The following is a 10648-nucleotide window of genomic DNA, read 5'->3' on the forward strand; positions in this document are numbered from 1 at the left end:
ACAATTAGGAATAAACACAAAATTAATGTGTAGATAAACTAAATGAACATGCGTATGCATACAATTTATGTGATACATAAATGAGCTGAAATACTGGTTATTGCAAATGTTGCAGAATTGCTTGACAATACTTTAAAAATCCATGACAGTTATATTTCATACATTTTATAATAGTATAATAGTTGATGTGCTATATGTCATATAGTGACAGGTGCAGCTGGAGGTTAATTCATTTGGATCACCTGCGGGGCTCAGAGCATTGTTCTCAACACAAAGTAGTAATTTGTTAACTCGCTTTTACTCTCCTTGTATTACATCAGCGTTCTATCACTCTGGTTTGCACTGGAGTGAAGTGACTCGTGGATGAAATGCAAAAGCCGTAATTTGTTCAGTTTGACCTTGCATCGGTACAAGTTCTCTGATCAGCATTTGTGTCAAGTAAGACCGAGATAAGGATCCTTATCTTCCTTTGATTGTTCTCTAAATTGTTAAAGAGTGCTCAATCCTCAGACAATCCGTGGGTCTGGTCAATCGGGCACAATATGTGTTGGGTGACTGTGGGCATGTGAAGTGATCCTTATCCTTGTCCCCCCGTTCCCACAAGAGACTTTGCCTGACTTGATTCATTAGGTCGCTCCCCACAATGGGGTTGAGTAATGGCAGTCAAGCAGTGAGCGGGTCCGTCTCGTTTGGCAAAGTGCACTTCACCCCTCATCTTGGGTTCACGTTTCGACCAGTTTGAAAGCATTCGTGTTGTCTTCCATTGACTCATCTCCGTGTCTTCCACGCAGAGGAAAACAAATTCATCAAAACTAGAACATTCCTGGAAGGTGTCATTGATGTTTCCAGGGGGGCGTTGCTACGGGTAAGAGGACGTTCAGGTCGTCCTCCAACGTAAATCTTTTTGATAAGAAGCTCTATTCTTATGCTTGTTCTTCAACTCTCGCTCCTCGTTCACATTCAAAGTACATGTATTAATCATTTAACATTTGAGTGTGTGTGTGCCTCAAAAACTTGTTTCCTTTCCAGATGAATTATGAATTGTGGTGTAACACATATAAGCAGTTGTGAGTAATTAGTATTGGGTATAAGCAGAATACTTCACAACTGCCATCCCTAAACATTAATTGACATGCTACAGTACCAGACCAGAAAAAAAACTTAACGTGTGTGTGTGTGTGTGTGTGTGTGTGTGTGTGTGGATGAAGGCTGGTTTAAGCAGCCTCATCCGGTTGGACTGATTGGACTCTGGGGCTGGGTCAGGCTGCACACCTGTTGCGCATAATCAGTGTGCACAGGTTAAACCAGCCATCACCGCACACACTGGGGAGATCTCCTGCATGGCAGCGCAGCCAACGACTGCGACTTTAACAATAAACCCGATTTTTGAGCCCCAGAAAAGGCACATAGGTGGTGTGTAGCATGGAGCTTTGCTACAATTAACATTAGTCTATATTGGAATACACACACATTCACACATGCACACACACATTGTTCATGCAGTGTATTGCAATAACAGCTCTGTAACGAGTGTGCTCGCTCTGTCTTCCTCTCTCTCTCTCGCGCGGCTTACAAAAAACTGTAGGCGTGCCCAGTAGTGGGCGGCAGATGTGCTGCTTAGAGGACACACAGAGGACTCAAAACATACTTGGGTTTTTGATCTACGAGGTCATTATTTTTCGAGGGATTTAATGAATGATCGGAATGACAGATGAATAGATCATTGGGTATTTTTTATTTTTTTATTTATTTTTTGTTTATTAGGTCCGGGGCTATTCATAAGACATTAGGGGCTGAAGCCTCGAATGGCCAGGCTTCCATCAAATTACTTTTTCTTAAATAGTTATTGTTCCGGGCTCCAGCTATAATTGAAAAATGACATCCATACTTACCTGGTTACTTCTTCTATGTCATTGTTCATCTTAAATGCCGGAGGCTGTACTGTAAGTGGAAGCCTGTCCTGTTTCCATGGTACTACAAGGCTCTGACCATATCCCTTCTGACTGGTTATTCCATTTTTCCATGAAATAAACACAAATCTTCACCAGTGTTCTGCAACATGACTAAAGAATACATTAATATACAAAGTAAACTGAAACTGTACTGTAAAAATAAAGAAATGTTTAATCTTCCCCTTTTTGCTTCCTCATCCCAATGGCTCAATGAGAGCCGATTTATTTCAGATTTGTCTTTTTTACAAGTTGAATAATTTTTAACACATATTTCCCCTTGTGACGCATAATGTACTTGAATATCAATATGTGCCATCTAATATTGTAAAATTGTCCAATGTCCAGTCTTTATAACAAGTCTAATCTGAAAGAAATCTGTACTTTCCATTTTTATCGTCAAACTACAATCACCCAATCAGATAAATAAATAAATGTATAATAATAATAATAATAATAATGTGATCACAGATATGAGTCCCATATCTATTGCAGTGTACACGGGCAGCAACACTCCAATTTACTCACTATTTCTAAACAAGAGGCACCTGCTCTGCCAAAAAAACAATAGCCTTACTAAAACGCAATTAAACTGGAGACGTCTCACATTTCAAAATGATCCCAATGGATTAAACGTCTAAGAGAGAGTTAGAAGTGTCACCTGCTTGCTCTATAACAGTAAAGAGCAGGTAAATATATCTGCCTGGCCAGTGGAGATCCGGTGGAGGTGTTATAGACTGAATAAAACACAGGTTGACCTGTCTTAAAGGTGAAGTGCGTAGAATTTAGTGGCATCTAGCGTAGCAGACTTGGCAGAAATGGGATTTAATATTTATGAGCATGTTTTATTTAGCGCACACTCCCAGGAAAATAAGAATCCTGTTTTTGTTACCTTAGAATATCTTCATATCTACCTTTAGATCTACATAGGAAGTGGGTCCTCTTCCACGCTTCTATAGCCCAGAGTGGACTCTCTAGAGTAAAATGTGGTGTTAATTCAATCAGAAAAAGGAGTTTCAGGCTGAGTTCGAGGAAGGAGGTTTTCTCTCAGACACAGACATTTAAATCAGCCTCTAGCCAGACGGAGCCAGCTCCACACATCCACGCACACCGTGGCATTAAATACAAATGGCTGAGAAGCTTGACCCCTTCTCAGACCGGCCTCCTATAGCCCAGTGAAGATGAGCATGCTCCTTCCTTTCGCCAAAATATCCTTTGTATTGAGAGGATTCAATTAGAATAGAGTATCCTATTATGTTCAAATAAGCATACAACTTTGATGTTTGGGGTCAATTTGACTCAAGCAATTTAAACATACAGAAAATTTCTGTAACGGAAAGTCTTAACCAAGTTTCTCTCTCAGCTACTTTACATTACTTTACTTTCTACTGACCATCTTTATAGCCCAGTAAATAATACATGACTGCCCCCAACCTCCCCTTATACATCAAGTATTGATTGTATATGACTATTGCGAAATATGCAAATCACTGTACTAGCTCATTCATTGGCCTAAAATGAAAAACTAATTATGTTTTGGTGTTTGCAGGGTTTTATGTTGATATTCAAACATTGTAATGTATGTATGTATATGTATATATGTATGTATACATAGTAAAATATAACATAGTTCAAATGCAGATTGTCTTGTATATGACTGCTGCTAGCATAGGTGGTGGGGCCTGGAACCATTTAGACGACATTAGCTGCAGTCAGTCTACCCTGTCTTGTAACTGGGGATCAGCAGCTTTCCATTTTTGGATGTCATGTCAGTTCTTGGTGGTTGAGATATGACAAGGGGTTATAATTGTGTGTTTGAGAAACAACAAGAGGGGCAGAATGTCCTATCTCACTAGCTTCATTCTCCTCAAGAGGACACCCTGAAAGATATGTGACAGAACCTCAGTGGCAACAAATATTTTCCTGTCCGGTGGTCATTTTCAAAATGTTTAGTTGAGGCACAAATGCAAAGAGAAATGTTGCCTGAATTACCAAAGTTCTCGCAGGAACTATGTTTGCCCCATCCCACATACTGCAAAAATTATCAGAGTTCTCCCAGTTATATGTTCGCCCCAGCCCCCATGCTGCGAGAATTATCAGAGTTGTTATGAGAACTGTAAGTGAGTTCTCGCGGGAAATATGTCCTGCCTTTCCCATTGCTTCTCAAATGATTGGAGATCTTGTGGGAACTGTTTTCTCCTCACACACACAGACACAGACACAGACGCACACGCACACGCACACGCACACACACACACACACACACACACACACACACACACACACGGATGGACACAAACACAGACACAGACACACACCTGTAGGTTCCCTCCGTATCATCCAACACAACAAAAACAAGATAGAAATTATGGTTTTATAGAATAATAGTGCTAGGGGTCAAAATTACCCCAACAACACCAATGTGTACAAAATGTGTACTCAGTCCAAGGACCCAGTGGTGAGAAGGGTTGCACCCACAGTCAAATCAGGGAGGAAATGGAAACCAAAACAAGCGGTCCAGCAAGCTGAATCGGCACTTAGGCATAGGGATATTATGGGCCATGTTCAGCATGACGGGAGGGACGTAGGTAAACCCTCGTGGGGTAAGGCTTCTGCAGGAGAAAGGAGGAAAATGGTAGTGGAGGAAATACATTGACAGGAGGAGATTGTAAGATGTACTAAGGCAGTGTCGCAGGAAAAACAAGGGCAGTGGGTGAATTGGGAGGGAGTGGAGAAGAAGAAGATAAAGTGGAGAGATCTATGGAGCATGGAGGCTTGCAGGATCAGATTTATGATAGGTGCCACTTATGATGTGTGCTCCCATCTCCCCAGAACTTAAATCAGTGGTTTGGTGAGGATGAGACATGCACACTATGTTCCCGTGTATGCAGCCTCCGCCATATCCTATCAGGGTGCAAGGTCAGTCTCTCCCAGGGGCGGTATACGTGGCGTCATAACCAGGTATTGAAATGTTTGGCAGAGGCTGTTGATGATAAACGGAGAGAAGCTAATTCATCAGCCACTAGTAAAGAGGGTAGGCAAATTAACTTTGTGCGTCAGGGGGAATAGGCTAGAGCATTTAGAGGCAGGCACAGAGTCGGGCAGCTAAGTAATGGAGGAGCCTGGGAATTGAAGGCGGATCTTATTCAGCAGGTTGTTGTCCCTCCACACATCGTTAGCACTCGGCTAAGACCAGATATGCTATTGTGGTCAGACTCAGAGAAGATTGTTTATTTTATTGAACTTACAGTTCCTTGGGAAGACAGAGTTGAAGTAGCCAATGAGCTTAAGAAAGCGAAGTATGCTGAGATGGCTGGAGAGGCAGCACAGCGAGGCTGGAGTACGCGACTAAGGCCTGTTGAAATCGGTGCGTGGGGGTTTGTGGCTAGATCGGCTATTAGCTTGCTGACTGAACTGGGTATTTGTGGACGAAGTCTGAGGCAGGCGGTTAGTAACATGTCCGTGGCAGCAGAACGAGCAAGTGAATGGCTGTGGGTAAGGAGAAAACATACTTCCTGGGGTGCAAGCTAAGGTAAGCCAGCTGTGCTAACGTGTGCTAATGTGCTAATGTGTTTGTTTGGTCAGGGTTAGGGGTAGGGCTAGGGGTACGATGCAGGAAAGAGTGTTTAGATGCATTGAATGTGTCAATGTGGTGGCAGCATTGAGGGGGTTGAATCCAGGACACTGGTTTCATTGTTAAGCCTTCAGGAGGTGTCGTGGGCCTAACTTAACGAAACATCTGTGAAAGAGGGTGCCCACTTGATAACCCCAATGATATTCTGCTTACTGCATACTGCTGTATTTACTGCTGTTAGTTGGGCTAGTTGTCTCGTGTTTTTCACCTTTGGTTGGTAGCTTAGTAGCCAGCGTGCTTATAAGGTTGGTTTGGACAGGGGGGCATTGTCACTACCTGGTAGTGGTGGATTTCATGATTTGTTTGAATTAATCAGTTCGCGTCGGTCAGTTCGCCAAGAAGAGTCGTTCGTTCGTTCGTTCGTTCGCATTTCCGGTAGCGGTGAATCATGATTCTCAGTCACTGAGTCGGTCAGACTCGGCTCCTCCCTCGTTCTCGTTCAAACAAATCGCGAATGCACGTTCTCAGCCGAGTCAGTCAGACTCGGCTCCTTCCTCGTTCTCATTCTCAAATTAATCACGATCGCGCAATGGTGCAAATGGTCATCAATCAACACAACATTAACTAAGTTCCTTTTAGCTGAGGAGTGCTTCATGTTCGGAATCGGGATGTTGTTGCCCGGCTGACTCTCGTGACTTCTCAGTCCTCGAGTCTTCACCGCTAAACAGTCAGTGAACGAACGGCGACTCACGAGTCAGCGCGACTCAGCGACTAGTGGGTGGAGCTGGGAGTCGAGTCTCAGAGAACAAACGAGACGAACGACGACGAACGAGAGCGGCTAATCAGGTCAGTTAATTTGTTTTAAAGAGTCGTTTGTTCGAACTGATTCATTCGCAAACGAGCCACCACTACTACCTGGAGCTTGCACTTAAACGGAGCCTGGGTCTGTTGAAGGAGACATTGCTGTTTTTAGGCTCTGATAGCCATAGGATAGGTACGTTGTACTTTTTTTTTTTTTTTTTTTTTACTTAGTTAGTTGGGCTAGTTGTCTCGTGTTTTTCACCTTTTGTTGGTAGCTTGGTAGCCAGCATGCTTATAAGGATGGTTTGGACAGGGGCTTCTGAATATGTGTTTTCCTTGGATTTTGGCACAAGGGATTATAACATCTGATCCTGTGTATTAATGAAAAAACGGGACATGTTTTTTTTTTTTTTTGTTAATTTCATGTTTTCCATGTTTAACCCATAGAGTTAGGAAAAGTCACAAAAAATCTAACTGAAAAAAGTATGCTAACCATGTTTTTAGAGACTTTTAATTGACCCCTAACATAAAAAGAGGGTTAAGCTAGCAACAGTGTATGCAGTAGTGAACCCGCCTTGCGTGACAACCAAGCAATAAGTAAATATTGCCACATAGGGTGCATTGTAAAATAGAAAGCATTCTGAGAACTTGAAGATAACTAATTTAGTGAGAAAGGTTATGAGAGGATGAATTGGAGTATGATTGCATAGAACAATGTTGATGGAGATTGCCGGTGCCAGAGGAAGTGCTCGGTAAAGTTCCACTAGTGCTTTGTTCTGTAAGTGACATTAGAGTTGAGTCCATTTAAGTTAATGCAGGCTAAAAAAGGGAATAGCTCGTAAAAAACATGTACGAGGCTGGTAATACCATGGCAACTGTCACGTTCCATGTTCCAGGAACTGGACAAAAGGTGGAGAGACAACTGAGTTTTGCAATTTTAACAAAAATAATTTATTAATGAACTTAACGACAACTCGAACCAAGACAAAACAAACCAACAAAACAAAGAAACAAAGAAACAAAAGAGTCCACAGGTGGAGCAGGGCTTCCACCCCAGCCGGAGTCTAGAGGGAGAATGAATGTTCCAGTGCTGAGCCTTTTGCTCCGGCCAGGCCACACCCCACCAGGTGCCATTCATCAGCCTGATGAACTGGCTGATGAGCTGCTGCAGGAACTCCTCCAGCCATCACACCCCCCCGGCTAAGACAGAGGTACCACCTCTGACCTCCGACCCTCACCAACACATACCAGAGAAAAAAAACACAACTTCCAATCCAATATACTCTACCTACATCTAGGCAAATCTATAACCCAACTCGACTGCCAGATCATAGTCCAGGTAAGCACCTTATTAAATAACATGCAATGCAGAACCCCTCCCTCCTCCCCATTACCTCACCAACACCCCCAAACCCCATGACTCCGCAACTGTGGATCCAGAAGAAGCATCTTTAAGAGCACATACGGATGGGAGCCCGGCCTGGATAGAAGCAGAGAGAAAAGTACATAGCACAACATATTATGACAAAGGAGCACGCGACAAAGTATCCGCCACCAGATTATCCCTGCCCTTAATGTGACGGATATCCAAATGATAGGGCTGCAAAAACAAGGCCCACCGCATCAACCTCTGATTACACAGGACGTCACACAGGACGTCACACAGGACGTCACACAGGGCGTCACACAGGACGTCACACAGGACGTCACACAGGGCCTCACACAGGGCCTCACACAATCAACTAACAGATGACCAAAAGGCTGACTCACTGCAGGGATCGGATACAACGGTGCAGGTTTAAGAGTTTGATTTGGTTTACTAGTAACCTGACACGTATGACATGTTTTTATATATTTAGAAACATCACGCTTCACACGGGGCCAGAAAAAATGCTGTAGCACCCGATGGTAGGTCTTTTTGACCCCCATATGTCCAGCAACCTTATCATGTGCTGTCCAAATCACTGATGTTCTAAATTTTTCAGGTAATACCACTTGCACAATGGGATCTCCGCTAAATCCATCACCATGAGGAGCCCAAATCCTACACAGCACGTCATCCTGGAGTACATAACCCTGTTTAATGTTCCCCACCTGACAGGAAGGCACCACCAAATCATACAGGTCTTTCAATGATGGATCCTTTCTCTGCTCCTGCGCCAGGTCTACATGAGAAACACAAAGATCATCTGGCACGACAAAGGAAAACTCTTTAACTTTGTCCATAGTTACCCCATCATCAGGCAGAGATGCAGCCATGGCCCGAGTCACAGCACACACTGTGGATGGTTCCAACTCAACTGCTTGCTGTGACAGCCCCACTGGTACCACCACTGGGCCATGTGCAGCGCCCCCTGCAGAGTTTAAAGAGGAATTACATGAGAGATCTGTTGTCTCAGGTTCTGTCACTGGAGAATTGACTCCCCCAGGTGGAACTGGATAGGGAAGACATGTCAAATGTGGCTGCTGAACCGTATCTTGGGGGGTTTGTACTAGTACAGGTCTTTCATCATCTGGCCACATACGACCATCAGGTACCAGATCATTCCCCAAGATGATGTCCACTCCCCTCACTGGGAGCTCTGGACGCACAGCCACCTCCACATTCCCCTGGAAGAAACCACAGGCCACACCCCACCAGGTGCCATTCATCAGCCTGATGAACTGGCTGATGAGCTGCTGCAGGAACTCCTCCAGCCATCACACCCCCCCGGCTAAGACAGAGGTACCACCTCTGACCTCCGACCCTCACCAACACATACCAGAGAAAAAAAACACAACTTCCAATCCAATATACTCTACCTACATCTAGGCAAATCTATAACCCAACTCGACTGCCAGATCATAGTCCAGGTAAGCACCTTATTAAATAACATGCAATGCAGAACCCCTCCCTCCTCCCCATTACCTCACCAACACCCCCAAACCCCATGACTCCGCAACTGTGGATCCAGAAGAAGCATCTTTAAGAGCACATACGGATGGGAGCCCGGCCTGGATAGAAGCAGAGAGAAAAGTACATAGCACAACATATTATGACAAAGGAGCACGCGACAAAGTATCCGCCACCAGATTATCCCTGCCCTTAATGTGACGGATATCCAAATGATAGGGCTGCAAAAACAAGGCCCACCGCATCAACCTCTGATTACACAGGACGTCACACAGGACGTCACACAGGACATCACACAGGACGTCACACAGGACCTCACACAGGGCCTCACACAGGACGTCACACAGGACGTCACACAGGGCGTCACACAGGACGTCACACAGGACGTCACACAGGACGTCACACAGGACGTCACACAGGGCCTCACACAGGGCCTCACACAGGGCCTCACACAGGGCCTCACACAATCAACTAACAGATGACCAAAAGGCTGACTCACTGCAGGGATCGGATACAACGGTGCAGGTTTAAGAGTTTGATTTGGTTTACTAGTAACCTGACACGTATGACATGTTTTTATATATTTAGAAACATCACGCTTCACACGGGGCCAGAAAAAATGCTGTAGCACCCGATGGTAGGTCTTTTTGACCCCCATATGTCCAGCAACCTTATCATGTGCTGTCCGAATCACTGATGTTCTAAATTTTTCAGGTAATACCACTTGCACAATGGGATCTCCGCTAAATCCATCACCATGAGGAGCCCAAATCCTACACAGCACGTCATCCTGGAGTACATAACCCTGTTTAATGTTCCCCACCTGACAGGAAGGCACCACCAAATCATACAGGTCTTTCAATGATGGATCCTTTCTCTGCTCCTGCGCCAGGTCTACATGAGAAACACAAAGATCATCTGGCACGACAAAGGAAAACTCTTTAACTTTGTCCATAGTTACCCCATCATCAGGCAGAGATGCAGCCATGGCCCGAGTCACAGCACACACTGTGGATGGTTCCAACTCAACTGCTTGCTGTGACAGCCCCACTGGTACCACCACTGGGCCATGTGCAGCGCCCCCTGCAGAGTTTAAAGAGGAATTACATGAGAGATCTGTTGTCTCAGGTTCTGTCACTGGAGAATTGACTCCCCCAGGTGGAACTGGATAGGGAAGACATGTCAAATGTGGCTGCTGAACCGTATCTTGGGGGGTTTGTACTAGTACAGGTCTTTCATCATCTGGCCACATACGACCATCAGGTACCAGATCATTCCCCAAGATGATGACCACTCCCCTCACTGGGAGCTCTGGACGCACAGCCACCTCCACATTCCCCTGGAAGAAACCACAGGACAAGAACATTTTATGCACTGGAACAAAAAGTGTTTGCAAAGCCAGACCTCTACAGGGCACACAACCCCCTGTGT

This window comes from Micromesistius poutassou (genome assembly GCF_964030765.1).
Source record: "Micromesistius poutassou genome assembly, chromosome: 7".
Classification (NCBI taxonomy): domain Eukaryota; kingdom Metazoa; phylum Chordata; class Actinopteri; order Gadiformes; family Gadidae; genus Micromesistius; species Micromesistius poutassou.